The sequence below is a fragment of the Melozone crissalis genome, unplaced genomic scaffold (assembly GCF_028551555.1).
Source record: "Melozone crissalis strain CALT ecotype California unplaced genomic scaffold, PUWL_Pcris_2 ptg000021l_1, whole genome shotgun sequence".
Lineage (NCBI taxonomy): Eukaryota > Metazoa > Chordata > Aves > Passeriformes > Passerellidae > Melozone > Melozone crissalis.
Genome location: NW_026535799.1, coordinates 4,200,457 through 4,216,535, shown reverse-complemented (window position 1 = coordinate 4,216,535; position 16,079 = coordinate 4,200,457).

Below are 16,079 nucleotides of genomic sequence, written 5' to 3'. Positions count from 1 at the left end.
CATGTGTAACCCAAAGGTGAATTAAAGAACAAGGAAGAAGACTACAGGGCCTTCATCAATGTCGACTCCCAAAGACTTGTGCGACCACCAAACCAAGCGGTGGCGCATGCGTGATAAGGGTGGTAATGAAGGCGGAGACAGAAAAGTGACAAACCAAAAATAGGAGGAGATGGAATTGACACATGGCATATAAGGGGTGACTTTCACTTGGCAAGATTGTACGTGAAGTGGCAAGGGTCATTGAACCCTGCACTCCGTACCCCGCGGTTGTTTTTGCTTATGCGCTATTATTTGAACCAAATTATCTCTCTTTATATATATTTTCTAAACTATTCAATTAAAATTGCTGCTACCTTAAATATTGTTTGGGTTTTTTAATGGGATAATTGGGCAAACATAACAATTTTGGTCCCGAAACCCAGGAACTCTTTTAACTCCAGGGAGGTGGATAGCTTCTGGGAAGGAGCTCCCCACCAGACTTTTAAGTGGTCCCAAGGCTACACCACTCTCCCTTGGGAAAAGAGAGTTCTTTTTACAATAATGCATAAGCAAATTAGTTATTGGAAGCGCGCAGGAGAGGCTCCCATCAGAGTGCCGGCTTATAGGAGAGAGAGTACCCATAGAAAACTGCTTTGTGCACAAAGACCCTCATGAGAAAAGGAGGCTGTGAGTATCACGAGGTTTTGGGTCGGGGGGGGGCTGTATGTGTGTGTGAGTGTGTGTGGAGTGTCTGAGACGGGGGCTGGGCAGTCCTGGACCCCCGAAGTGATTGGGACCTCCCAGTACCGCGTTTTCACGTTCTCCGCGAGGAGACCGGCCGGAAAAGGAGGGAAGTGAGTGAAAAGTGAATGAGTGGGGACCCCGGGAGGGTTTGACCCAGGGGGAAGGAGGGGATCCCTGGCTTAGGCACCTGTGGGAAGGTCCTTGGGCAGGAGGGATTGACTCAGTAGGGAGACTGAGAGAGTGAATGAATAGGTTCAAGTTCCTTGGAGGGGTTGGTAGCAGGCAATTTAGTATGTGATTAGATGGTGAGAGGACGGGGCTAATAGATTGAGAAAGAGGGAGAGAGGAGTGGAACAAGTAGATTGCAGAGGGAGACATAGGAGTGGAACAAGTAGATTGAAAAGGCAGTGTGACAGAGTAATAAGTGAGGAGTTTAGCCACGGGGTGAGTGTGGGTAACTAAGACTCTCCTGGTACCGGGGATTTCTCAGTTTGTTGCCGCCAGAAATGGGTCAGGGAAACAGTAAGTTCCTTGACCCAGGGGATGCGGATTGTAGGAAAAATTCGCAGTGGTTTAAGGTATCTGGGAACCGTGAGGGGGGGTTCTCAGGGGGGAAGCATTCCTCAGGACAGCCCACTGGGGATGATAATATGGTTTTGGGATTAATGGGAATCCTGAAGGGAAGAAAATCAAGAAATTCAGAGGGCAGTGCCTAAAGGACATAATATAGGAAAAGTTTTGAGTGAGCATCAAAAAAAAAAAAAAAAAAAGAGTCGCTGGCAGAATGGTTAAAAGATTAAAAAGAGACTTGCAATTATATTCAGGTATAGATACTGATACTGCAGTAGGGCAGGCTCTGTTAAAAATTCGGTTTGTGACCAGATCTTGCAGTGACATCAGAAAAAAGCTGGAAAAATTAGAAGACTGGCAGGACAGGGGACTTCAGAAGTTACTGAGAGGAGCACAAAGGTGTATGTGAAGGGAGATGAGGAAAAGCAGAAAGCAGATGCCAGAATTTTGGTGGCAGCAGTTCAAGAAATGCAGGCAGCTTTGAATACAGAAAAATCTGCAGGGAAAAACAAAGAGTGGATGTCAGGATCTATTTTTAGGAACACAAGACCTGTGCATTTTTCCCACCACAAGAAAGGGCACTTATAAATTTCTTGCCCTACCTTGAAAGGTGCAGGACCCACCTGTTTTTACTAATAAAAGGAAATATTGTTGGAACATGAAATTCCAAGAATGTGATGATATGGTGGGATTTAAGTTGATTTATATTAACCCTAATTTATTAAGAAGGAACTAAGCATCCTGGAGTGGCTGCGGACCGCAATTCCTTTGAGCTCGGAGGCAGAAGAACGCCGGTGGAAAAAGAATAAAATACTTTCTGAATCTGTGAGAACGGCCTAAAAGGATCAAAGATCTCCTCCAGGATCACCCACCAGCAACATTATTAGAACTGATTACAAAATTGCAATTCCAGAAACTGAGATTGATAACACCTGTTGTTAAAAGAGCTCAGAAACAAGTAAAATGTTGGGAGTGCGGTAAACATGGTTTAGGATGTCATCCATGGATATGTATTGTTTGCACACTTTTCTTTAACTCATGGTGGAGAGTAATTAGGAGAGTAAGAGGGGAGAAAAGGAGAGACAATTCATTTGCTTGCTTTGTTATGGTTATGTATTTAGTCAGCTAATTATAGAACACATTGCTAGTGATTTTTTGAGATACCTTTGAGACTGGGAGATGGGACCCTTTCAGCAGCAATTAGATTAATACAGAACTTAGATCAATTGGTTTTTGCTATATTGGCTATAGCACAAATAAGAGAAGGAGCAACTCATAATATTATAGACAAGTGTCTCATAATTGATAGTTGTTGTGGAGAAGAAATCTATATACCACATAATAGGCACATTGCAGTGGCATATTGGTGCTGCGAGTTTGCCTATTGGAGACGGCGATTTAATAAACTCCCTGCCCTTGAAGCAGAAAATAATTAGAAAATCTTATTGTGGTTGGCACATCCCTGAAATTTTGGAAAATACAGGTTTATGGTATTCCGGCCTAATCTTTTCCCTGTTCTTTTTGTTTTAATTATTGCTTCTTAGCCAGCTAGAACTGGGAAATGGCATTTAAAAGGAGACAAGCAAACTCTGTAGGGCTATGGGTAACAAGGAAACTAAAAGCACCAGTGACTAGATCCCGGGATATTACCTTTGCTACCGAGAAGACTGGCATCTCGGCCCTTGGTTGCAACCCAAGGGGCCTTGAGAAAGGTAGAAAGGTAGATTTCCTAAGGATTATTTTCACTGTGATCATTCTGGTACCCTGGGCAGTTTGCCACAGCCAGAGAGCCACACTGGACAGAGTTTTGGCAATGAAAAAGCAAACAAGGCCAAACCCAAGTCCCAGCAATTTCAACATTTGTGATTATTGCAATCACTCTGTGTGGATTAAGGACAAGGTGGAATCTGTGTTTGTAACACACCCATATGTTAGTTCTGCCTGCTAAAATCGCAGCAGTGTTATAGATGTTTGTATTAAGGAAGGAAAGATGTATTGGGTAGGGAAAAATTTGGGATATAATGGACAAGCTCCTTATCCCCATGGTAATCAGATTGGCCCTCAACATGAAAGATTTGTTTGTTTTGAAATAAATTATAATGGAGATGATCCAAGTATAGGAATAGGAGGCCAGGCACTAAGAGAAAAATTGAAAGAGAAAATAAAACAAGAAAAAAAAAAAACCAAAGGAGAATAGAGCAAAGAACAGGAGAAAAGAGTCAACAGAATTGGCTGAATTGTATAAACAGCTAAAACAGTACTACAAAGATTGGGATTTGCCAGCCTCAAATAGGAATCTGTTTGTGGGGTTGATGCAAAGGATTGCTACAGAATTGGAATTATCCAAATGTTGGATTTGTGGAGGTCTAAAAATGGCTGAAAGACGGCTGTGGAAAGGTGAGAGCTTAGCTCCAGAGCAATTTTTAAAGTGGAACCACACCCAAATTTCTGGAACATTGAAGAGACCTGAAGGATGGATTTTAAGCCATCAAGTAATTGGAATCATTTCTATAACTCGAGAAGGAAGGAAATTTCATAAAATAGTAGGGCATACTCCTTGTGAATCCACTTTGGTGGTTAACATGGATAATCGTTCAAAAATTTGGCAACCTGAAAACCCTGTTGGATATTGGGGACCAATAAAAGAAATGAATTGTGAATGGGATGAACAGATTAATTTATGATGGTACAAAAGTCCTAGAGCTAACCCCTACCAATCCATCGACAGCCTGAGGTCTTATTGGGAACAGCCGGAGAAAACTGATAAGAAATGGAAAGCCTCAGATGGGATTTATTGGATTTGTAGGCAACGAGCATACAGTGAGTTACCTCAAAAATGGAGAGGAACCTGTACCTTGGGAATAATACAACCCTCCTTCTTTGTTCTACTGAGGTCTAGGAGCAATGTGCTAGGAACTCCACTGTATGAAACCCTAGAGTGGAATAAAGGACATTTGAATTTAAATTTTCCAACAGCAGGAGGGAATCAAAAATGGGAGGAGGACGAATGGCCTGCAAAACAAATTATAGCAAATTATGACCCAGCAACATGGGCTCAGGATGGGTCATGGGAATATAGAACCCCAATTTACCTGTTGAATCGATTAATAAGGCTCCAAGCAGTAGTGGAGGTAGTGCAAAATCACACCTCCCATGCTTTAAAAATGTTGGCCAGGCAAAGTACACAAATGCAGGTGTTTGTGTACCAAAACAAAATTGCCCTAGACTGTCTGTTAGCAAAAAAAGAAGGAGCTTGTGGGAGACAATGAATTTGAGTGCTGTGTAGAAATTGATGATTATGGGGAAGCTATCACAGAACTTGCAGAGGAAATTAAAAGGGTGGCTCATGTGTCGGTACAGAAGTGGAATTCAATCTTAAAAGTAGATTGGTGGAGTAACCTCTTTAGAAGTGTTGGGAGAAAAAAGTTAGAGTTCATGTTGTTATGCTCAATTGTGGGACTTTGTTTCTGCTGTGTATGATTTTTGTGTTTTATTAGGTTAATTTATTCAGTGATTCAGGGGGTGCAGATTACAACAATGTCTCTAGATTAAGAATCAGCAGAAAAAGGAAAACCAAAATCTATAATGGTCCTAACAACTAAATCGACCCAGGTAAAAGAACAAGGACCTAAAGAGATTGAAATAGCCCAAGAAATGTTGACCAAATTTGAAAAAGAGTGTGAAAAATTAGAGGCAGCAGCAGAAATGCTGGAAAAGTTTGAAGCTGAAAGGAGACAACGAGAAATTAAAAATTTTGAAGAATATAAAGGTTATCAGGGCACAGCTTTTTAAATACAGCACGAATCAATGATCAAAAAGAGAAATGGGGGATTTTTGGTAAACAGATATGATTCGTGCTGATAAAAATTGAAACAGTAATCAATATTGATACAATAACTAATATCTGGAAATAATAAAATATGTTAAAAAGTTGTAATGCCAAAGAAGAGAGGGAAAGGAGGGGCTCCACCGACCCCCCCCTCACCCCCCCCCCCCTTCTCAGCATATGTTTTCAAGGACCACAGGAAAGAAGCTGAAGATACAGTTGCCAAAAATGACCAAAGAACCTGGTTGGGTCCAAGAAAATGCTAATTATAAGGGATTTATTACCTTGATATGTAGATGCAGTGATACGTTAGTCTTGGCTTACATTGTACTGGCTTGGTGCGCATGTGTAACCCAAAGGTGAATTAAAGAACAAGGAAGAAGACTACAGGGCCTTCATCAATGACGACTCCCAAAGACTTGTGCGACCACCAAACCAAGCGGTGGCGCATGCGTGATAAGGGTGGTAATGAAGGCGGAGACAGAAAAGTGACAAACCAAAAATAGGAGGAGATGGAATTGACACATGGCATATAAGGGGTGACTTTCACTTGGCAAGCTTGTACGTGAAGTGGCAAGGGTCATTGAACCCTGCACTCCGTACCCCGCGGTATCTCTTGCTTATGCGCTAGTATTTGAACCAAATTATCTCTCTTTATACATATTTTCTAAACTATTCAATTAAAATTGCTGCTACCTTAAATATTGTTTGGGTTTTTTATGGGATAATTGGGCAAACATAACATTCCCATCTGCCCAGGGCCCTTGCAGAGCCCCAGCCATGCTGTTTGCCCCCAGCCTGCCCACGGCCACCCTTGGGCTGCTCACGGGGGTTTCTGTGCTGAGCATTGGCCTGGGTGTGTTCTTGAGAGAGCCTGGGCAAGGAGCCTGGAGCCCCCAGGGCCTGGCCAGAGGGATCAGCGCTGCCCCAGCAGTGCTCATGGCCTGTCCCTGCTGCAGCCCCGGCACTGCCACCCCCAGGGCTGTGCCCGGCCCCGAGAGCACTCAGGCCCTGCAGCAACACCAGGGTCACCAGGGCAGTGGGGCAGGGCCACAGCAGCAGCACTGGCAACACCAAGTGCTGCTGCCGCTGGGCACAGCTGCTGGGTCAGCACTGATCTGCCCCCACCTCTGCACACAGACATTGCTGCTGCAGCTCCAGAGAAGGCAACAAAAGGGGGATCTTCAGTGAATACTTTGCTGGGAGATCCTTTAGTTCATTTAAAGCTGCCAAGAGTGCAGCCCCTCATTGACACAGTGTGTGGCCACAGGGAAGGTGGAGAGAAACAAAATGAGAAATGGCACAAGGAGTGGCTTTTCTTTGTGGCCAATATGAAAAAACTAAAACAAAGAAAAAGAACCTCCAAAATGAAACTAACAAAAAGTATCAAAGATTACAAGTGATTTGCAGAAACTGGCCAGCAGTTTAATGTCCCTGAAAGCATCCAGTCATCAGTGTCCACACTGCAGCCTTGAGCTCCTGATTCCTCAGGCTGTAGATGAGGGCGTTCAGGGCTGGAAGCACCACTGAGTGCAGAACTGACAGGGTCAGATCCAGGGATGGGGAGGAGATTGAGGGGGCCTTCAGGTGAGCAAACATGACAGTGCTGAGGAACAGGGAGAGCACGGGCAGGTGAGGGAGGCAGGTGGAAAAGGCTTTGTGCTGTCCCTGCTCAGAGGGGATCCTCAGCACAGCCCTGAAGATCTGCACACAGGAGAAAACAATGAACACAAACCAGATGAGTCCTAAACAGGCACAAACTGCAATGAGCCTTAAGATTCCACTCCACAATTCCTGCAGGACACTGAAGCCCCTGCAAGGAGAAGGCACTTGCCTCATCAACCTGAAAAACATCTCCAACTGCAATCAGCAACAACCCATGGCTGAGACAGCTCTCCTGTGCAGCACAGCTGGGCCCTCCTGGGGCTCCATGGTTGCACACCCCAGCTTAGCTCTGGTCTCAGAAGAGATTTTTGGGTGGGCAGCTGAATCCAGCACCTGCTGTCCTTCCCATGAACTCAGAAGTGTCAAGAGAGCAAGAGGTTTAGGCTTAACACATCTTTCCTTTTCCAGTTTTAGGCTAAAAGACACTTGACTGAGATTGAATTGGTTCTGGTCATTGTTCCCTCTGCCTTGATGTTCTCCATGCCAGCTGTGTCCTCACAGAGAGGAAACAGTGCTTGTGAAGAGTTGGCAAAGAATGGCTTTTACCTAGGAAGAGAGAAACGAAGGGCTGAGCTGTGATCAGAGATGGTTTGCAGTGTCCTGACCCTCCCCTTACCTCCCCCCGAACCAGTGGCACAGCAGGTCTACCCCAAATGCAGAGGGACAACCGGTCTACCCAAGCTCTGGGGGGACAACAGGTCTACCATGGCTATGGGGGGACAACAGGTCTACTCCAAATCTAGAGGGACAACAAGTCTACCTGGGCTCCAAAAGGACAACAGGTCTACCTCAGCTCTGGGGGGACAATAAGTCTACCCCAAATCCGTAGTCACAACAGGTCTACCCCAAATCTAGAGGGACAACAGGTCCACCAAAACCCCTGCTATAAAACAGATCTACCCTGGCTCCATAGGGACACCAGGTCTATCCGGGCTCCGGAGGGACAACTAGTCTACCCCCGCGACCGCAGAAGGCAGCAAACGGGCTCCCTCGCATCACGCTCCCGGCAATGGCAGAGCCGCCGCCGGCTGCGCGGCCAAGCCCCCGGCCCTTGGGTCAGGCCTGGGAGCCGCGCGGAGGAGAGCGCCAAGGCAGGACCGCGCTGGGCCCCTGTCGGCCCCGGCCCACCGAGGGAGACCTCGGAGCAGGAGGAGGAGGAGCGCGCCCGCAGGCCGGACCAGCAGGTCGGCTGCTGTTGCGAGAGAGAGCGAGAAAAGCTTGTGTGGAGGGCTGATTGTCAAAAGATGGCAGCGAGGGAGCTGCTGTGCTCCGTCCAAAAGCCTGCGGCAGAATCAGGTGGTCTAGGAATGATTTAGCACCGGTGCCCCAGGATCATGCGGTCCGCACCGGGGGAGAGGCGGCACCGCATCCGTCCGGCCCTGCGGTGCCAAGCAGGAGCGGCGCTCCTGAGCGGGTCCGTCCTAGGGCGGGTGGGCACCGTGGGTGGGCTCTGGCCCTGAACAATTGTGCCCGCCAAGGCGGCTCCCCGGCTTAAGGGCGGGCAGAAAAGGGACGAGGTGCCACCGCCTCGGCCGACAGCAGTGCCCAGGGGGGCTGTCACCGCTTGCAAATGGGCCGGCAGAAGCTGGGCTGGAGTGAGACACGCTGGCAGCTTCTGTGTCCGCCTGGCCTTGGCCAGTGAGCGGCTTTGGGATGGTCTTTGGCCCTTCTCTCTCAGCCTCTCAGGATCCTCTTTGGCCCTTTTCTCTCAGCCTCTCCAGATGGGCTCTTTCGTGCCCCCTTGGTGAACTTCCGCAGCTGGCTGCGACAACAGGTCTACCTGGCACCCACCGAAATTGGACCAAGTCCTGCCGGAGCGAGGTAGACCTGTTGTCCCTGGCCGGCGCCTGCCACCAGGGGGCAAGGCTGACCCCCGGTGGCCCGGAGCCAGGGTAGACCTGTTGTCCCCCCAGAGCCAGGGTAGACCTATTGTCCCTCTGGAGCCGGGGTAGACTTGGTGTCCCACTAGAGCCCGGGTAGACCTGGTGTCTCTACGGAGCCAGGGAAGACCTGTTGTCCCTATGGAGCCGGGTTAGACCTGTTGCCCCTCCAGATTCTGGGTAGACCTGTTGTCCCGCTGGAGCCGGGGTAGACCTGTTGTTTTCTTTGCGTGCTCAATTGTGCCAAAGTCTCCTGTCACCTGAATCACCTGCTGCAAGCATGGGGTACAGGTGCAGAGCCTGAAAGGCCAAGAGAGGCAGGAGAGCTGCTTGATGCCCTTGAGCATGCTGAGGGGGAGCCAAGGGACATTGCCATGTGGATCTCAGCATCCAAGCAAGTGTGCCTGAATGAGGAACTTTGCCCTCAGTGCTGCCCTGAATCCAAGTGGCCCAGGTGAGCTGTGGCACTGGGGCACATCCAGGAAACACTGCCGGGCCCCCTAGAGCCCCAGTGAGGCGGGGGAGCCTGGCCTGCCCCATGGCATGTGCCCGGGCAGTTGAAAGATGCTGGGGATCAGGGTGCACTTCAGCCCAGCCTTTGGCAGCAGGGACACAGCTGCCAGTGCCAGGAGAGCCTCCTGCTCCTCTCCTGGCCCAGCATGACGGAAAGGGGAGAGTGGTGCTGCCAGAACTAATGCACAGCCCCAGCTAAGCAGGGCATTCATTTCTTGATCTTGGCAATGGATAGAGCGTGGAGCAGGGAGTGCCCACAGGGGATGGGTCTGTGCAGGACCTGGGGCAGCTGCAGACTGTCTCCCTGTCATTTTCTCCTGCCAGGCAGTGCATCCAGCTCCTAAGCAGGAACATGCACTGATGGGGAGTGATTCCCTCCCTGCACAGCCAGTGCCCATCAGCTTTGGGCCAAGGCTGCCCAGCTGCCAACACCATGACACGGAGAGGTTCAACAGACAGAATCTGGCTTGGCTCTAAGGGCCTATTCTGCTCCAAACTTCCCTTCTCCAGAATGTCCCTTTTCCCACAACAGCTTTTGTTTCTTCACTTACCAATCCTCCATGCTTCCACAAGTCTCACCAAGATATCACAACAGAGTGTCTGGTCATCTCTCTTCCTCCTGGCTGCAAGGACCTCTTTGTTGCTGGGGGAAAGGTGAGTGATTTCTGGAGATTGAGTGTGAAGTTGCAGTCTGCTGCAGGGCTGTTGCTGTCTGACTCCTGCTGCTTTAGGATGGCCAGGTGCTTAGCCCATTTGCCAGGAAGCTGAGTCCCTCAGGCTTTTCTTTTCTCACCTGAGGGATGCAAAGCTGAGAAGATGATCAAGACTTTCTCCAAGGGTGACTGCCCTTCAATCTGGGAGGTCTCTGAGGTCTCAACGATGACCCCATGATGTGTTAGTCTCTTTTCCCAGCTGAAGAATGACTCAGGATTCCTTGGCTCTCATTCTCAAGGTTGTTCATTATTTCTTATCTACATCATTCTTTCTCCAACCCATGGAGGTCTGTCTAGCAGGTCAGGTTGAGGCACACTGACCGCCTTCAGAGGTGGTGTTATCTTTTATACCAAAAACCATGTGTACATTATTTACAATAATTTCCCAATACCTATCACCTATGTTAGACAGTGAGCTTCTACTCTAAACCAATCCAAAAGTGCCAGCATCACAGCATAAGATGGAGGCCAAGAAGAAGAAGGAGAAAGACTGGACACACCCAGATTCCTCCATCTTGCCCCCTGAACCCCCATGCTAAAAACCCAAAAAATCTGTTTTTCACCCCATGACAAACTATTATTCTACTTAGAATTTAGTGGCTTGCAGATCCTCATATAAGGTTGGAAAGTTTTTTTTCCATGGGTCAAAATCAAAGTCACAGGGGTCTTGGGCTCTGTGCGAAGGTCTCTGAGACCCCTGGGCAGGGGCTGGAGCCATCCAAGACAGCCAGAGGAATTTTCTGTGTTCTGACACTTAGCAGTAACTCTGTGTGGGGATTTGCATCCCTTGTCAATAACCCAAAGGAAAATAATTTAAATGATGCCTTCACTTACACCAGGGATCTTGCCTCGAGTCCCTGAAGGTCTAAAGTTGAGGTTCTCCCTGAAAATTCCTCAGTGCTGGCTGGAGATCTGTAGATTCATTGAAGCTCTAGACCGATCTTCTGGCTGCCACAAAAGCTCCATATTGTTGGAACAAGCCTCCTTAACACTGATTTTGTTTAAAAAGGCATAATTTATTCAGGCCTGAGGTCACACAAAGGAAACTCCTAACCATTTGTGTACACACGATTTTACAAGTAAGCAATTTACATTGTACAAATTACCCATTACCATAAAGCCCAGATTCAGTCCTTGTTTTGTTTGTTTTGTCTATTTCTACATTCTCAAGCCGGATGTTTTCTTCTTCTCTTCCAACTCTTCTTTGGGAAGAACTGGGAAAAGCAGTTTTTGTGTGCCTGGTTTCTCTGTTCACAAGCCCAGTAAAAACTAAATTAATTCCTTTGCTGTCACATAGCATGGAAGCCTCTCTCCAGCTTCCTTCCCAGAGCACTCGTGCTCCTGTAGAACCACCCTGATAATGGACCTCCGTGTGTTGGACATGGTGGCCTCACCTTGGCGTGGCCAACACTCACCTGGACGGGCTCCTGGCAGGTGTCCAGGGTGACGTGGCAGCACGCAGTGCTCCCGGTGGTGGTGAAGGACGTCCTCATCTGGGACATGTGGCTGTAGGTGTCCTCCAAGCTGCCCAGGTGAGCTTTGAGCAGGGACAGCTCCAGGCCCAGCTCCATGGCAAAGGGGTTGTAGTCCAGGGGGTTGGAGAAGAAGATGGCCATGGTGAGGGTGGTGGCCTCATAGACCAGGACTCCACAACAGCCGTGGAACAGGGGGCTGGAGAGCTGGCAGGTGTCAGAGGAGCCTGGGGACACAGAGGGGCTGGGGGGGACGGAGCTGTGCCCGCTGTAGAAGTAGGTCCTGGGGAGGAGAAACGGGGCTGTGCCATCAGGGGAGCACGGTGAGACCCCCAGTGCCACAGACTTTTTTTTAATGAAAAACCCTTTCTTTGGGATTTTTCCTCTTGAGAAGGAACAAAATGTAAAATGTTCCTGAGAGGCCTCAGGAACAAAATGTAAATAATGGTTATCTGCTGCTGTGGGATGCAGCAGGTGCATCTGTGATTGGTCTTATGTGGTTGTTTCTAAGTAATGGTCAATCACAGTCAGCTGGCTCGGACTCTCTTTCCGAGACAGAACCTTTTGTTATTCATTCTTTCTTTTTCTATTCTTAGCTAGCCTTCTAATGAAATCCTTTCTTCTATTCTTTTAGTATAGTTTTAATATATTATATATCATAAAATAATAAATCAAGCCTTCTGAAACATGGAGTCAGATCCTCATCTCTTCCCTCATTCTTGGGCCCCTGTGAACACGGTCACACACCAGGAGATCATCGTGGAGCAAGTGGCGGGTGGTGGAACCAGCAGGAGACAGTCTCACCAGCACTGGGAGGTGATGGGGGCACCACTGGGAGGTGCTGGGAGCACTGGGAGGTGCTGGGGGCACTGGGAGGTGCTGGGAGCACTGGGAGGTGATGGGGGTACTGCTGGGAGGTGCTGGGAGCACTGGGAGGTGATGGGGGCATTACTGGGAGGTGCTGGGAGCACTGGGAGGTGATGGGGGCACTGCTGGGAGGTGCTGGGAGCACTGGGAGGTGATGGGGGCATTACTGGGAGGTGCTGGGAGTACTGGGATGTGATGGGGGCATTACTGGGAGGTGCTGGGGGCACTGGTGGACAAGTATGAGATGGATCAAGCCCTAGGAGATGCTCCCATCGTGGGATGATGACCCCACCCTGTGGTGGTGTTTACAGGGGTCTCAGGACAAGGGAAGACATGAGAATGCTGACTTTATGTTTCAGAAGGCTGATTTATTATTTTATGATATATAGTAAAAGAAAATGATATATTAAAACTTACTAAAAGGATAGAAGAAAAGATTTTATCAGAAAGTTGGCAGAAAATAGAAAAGGATAGAATGATAATAAAATCTTGTCTGAGACAGCTGGACTGTGATTAGCCATTAATTAAAAACAACTACATGAGACCAATCAAAGATGCACTTGTTGCATTCTACAGCAGCAAATTTATTATTTTATTATATATATTATATCAAAAGAAAATGATATATTAAAACTTACTAAAAGAATAGGAGAAAAGATTTCATCAGAAAGCTAGGAAAGAATAGAAAAGGATAGAATGATAATAAAATCTTGTGACTGACTAGAGAGTCTGAGACAGCTGGACCGTGATTAGCTATTAATTAAAAACAACTACATGAAGCCAAACAAAGATGCACTTGCTGCATTCTACAATAGCAAATAATTATTGTTTACATTTAGTTTTTGAAGTCTCTCAACTTCTCAAGAGAAAAAATCTTAATGAAAAGATTTTTCATACAATATGTCTGCGACACCACCCTGTCCCGGTTTGGAATGGGAGGAAAATTCAGGGAAGTGATGCAAAGCTTTTTGTGTAACTAACGGGCTGCTGAACCACTGAGAAGCTGGGAACAACTCTGTGAAGCACACATGTTAAAAACCAAAAACCCCCAAAACTCTCTCTTTCCTTTCCAGTCAACAAAAAAGCAGCAAACCCCAACCTCAACCCCCATCTCAGCCAAACCAAGCCAAACAGCGTCACTGTGATATTTTATGGAAAATCCCTTTGCCAGGATTTCTTCTCCTGGGAAGCCTCAGCTTCTCCCTGTTTTGCTGCTTTGGAATGTGATTTGGAGAATTGATTACCCAGCATGTGAATTGTTTTTAATTAATGACCAATCCCAGTCCAGCTGGGTCGGGACTCTGGTCAGTCACGAGTTTTATTATTCATTCTTTTCCAGCCTTCTGATGTATCCTTTCTCTTTCTTTAGTGTAGTTTTAGTATATAATTCATTTTAATATAATATTGAGGGAACCCAGGAAATTCCTCTGGCTGCCCTGGAGGGCTCCAGCCCCTGCCTGGAGGGCTCAGAGCCCTTGGCACAGAGCCCAAGACCCCTGTGCCTTTGATTTAGCCCTTGGAAAAAACAATTACCAGCCTTTATATGAAGGATTACAAGTCAAGAGAGTTTAAGTAGAATAATAGTTAGTTTGTCATGGGGCGAAAAATAGATTTTTAGAATGAGGGCTTGAAGTCCCAAGATACAAGAATTTAAGTGTGCCTTGTCCTTCCTTCCTTCCTTCCTTCCTTCCTTCCTTCCTTCCTCCCTCCCTCCCTTCCTTCCTCCATCTTTTAAGTGGTGTTGGCATTTTTAGATTAGTTTAGAGTAAAAACTCACTGTCTAACATAGGTGATAAGCATTTAGAAGTTATTGTAAATATTGTACACGTAGCTTTTAGCATAAAAAGATAACACCACCCCAAGGACGGGCAATGTGCCTCAACCCAACCTGCCAGACAGACCTCGGTGAGTAAAAAGAAAATATAGATAAAAAACCAATAAACAACCTTAAGAACAAGAATAGAAGAGTTCTGACTCCTTCTTATGCTGCTAGGCTGGGAAAAGAGACTTTCTGACACATCTTGGGGTCACTGTGATCAGCAGAGATTCTGAGATAATAGAATATAATATCATAAAATAATAAATCAGCCTTCTGAGGACATGGAGTCAAATTCAATGTAATGTTAACCCTTCCAGTGCCTCAATCCTCTCTCAAATGAGAAAAAACCCCCAAAATACAAACATGGAAAAGAACAGCATAAAGACATCAAAGCTGGTGTAGAAGAAGTCCCAAAAAGGAAGAAAAAGAAATTATTTGCTTTTTAGAGCTAAAATCCTCTTATAAGCTATAGAGAAAAGACTCTTTTTCCTTATAGCACATAAAGCTATAAAGAGATAAAAGTGTATAAAGTTGATAGCAAAAAAAAGCCTCCATACTAAAACAAACAAATGCTAAAATAGCTGTAATCCTAGAAAAAGTTAAACAGAAAAAAAGCGTAGTCCTATGCTTCGGAAAAAAAAAAGAAAATCTCTATTCCTAAAAATAAAAATAATTTTAAAAATAGACAATAAAGAGAATTTTCACCTTGAAACAACACATCTTTAAAACAATACCCCCTAAATCAACATAACCCATCAACAAGCTATAAAAATGCTTATAACAATAAGAAAAACTTCATCATAGCAAAATTCCCCAAACAACTGCTGTTTGTAACAAATTAAGAACCACAAAAAACCTGTTTGCTTTGTCTCTTATAAAAAAGTCTCCATAACCTTAACAAAAAAGACTTCTCTCCCTCAATAAACTAAAGAAAAACTATTTTAAAAATTATAATCTAACTAAAAATCTTAAGTGTAATTTCTTTCCATTATCAGTGAGGAAGAAAAGTTGTGAGAAGAAGAAAAGTGTTCTAAAAGGTTTGTTTTAGTTCTTACTACTTTTTTCCTTCTAATTACTTTTAATAAAATTTTCTTTGTACCCTCTTGAAGTTTTAAACCTGCTTTACCTTTCTCCTAAACCTATCTCACAACAAAAAGTAAGTGTATCAGTAATCAGCCAACACCAAACGTACCACATTCTTTAGTACATCAGCAAAAAAAAATTCAAATTAAAAAAATCTTAAATTAGCAAACCTAAACCACAACACAAAATTGGTGTTTCCACCCAATTTCAAACTAAAACCACCACACACCCTGCACCCCAGGGGCTCTCCTGCACCTTCCCCTCACCTGGGGTTCTCCAGGGTGACATTCTGGGTGCTGTTGGATATCTGGATCTCCACGGTCCTCTCCAGGAAATTCCACATCTTGGCACGCGATTGGCTGCTCCAGGGGGACAGAATCTACTCCTCCAGTCTGGGGTTTCCTCAGCTCTGGGATCTTGGCCTTGGAGACAGAATTTTCTCAGCTCTGGGGTCTCCTTGGATTCAGAGTCTTCTCAGCTTTGGAATCTTGTTCCTGTCTCTGGAAATTTCTTGGATCCACAATCACTTTGGATTTGGAATCCTCTTAGATTGGGTGTCTCTTTGGATCCAGGGTCTCCTCAGCACTGAAATCTTCTCCTCTGATCTGAGGTCTCCTTGGCTTCAGAATTTTCTCAGCTCCGGAATCTTGCTCCTGTCTCTGGAAATTTATTGGATCTGGAATCCTCTCAGATTCGGCGTCACTTTGGATCCAGGGTCTCCTCAGCACTGAAATCTCCTCCTCAGCTCTGGGATTTCCTCAGTCCCGGGCTCTCCTCAGCACTCCTTGGATCCAGAATCTCCACCTTGGTCTCCTTGGATCCAGGTAGACCCTGGATCCAGTATCTCCACCCCAGCCCCCAAATTTGCCTGTGGTCTCCCCCTCTGAGCACCTTCTGGGTCTCCACTGGTGCTGGGAATGTCCTGGGGCAGGCAAATCCCTTCCCTGG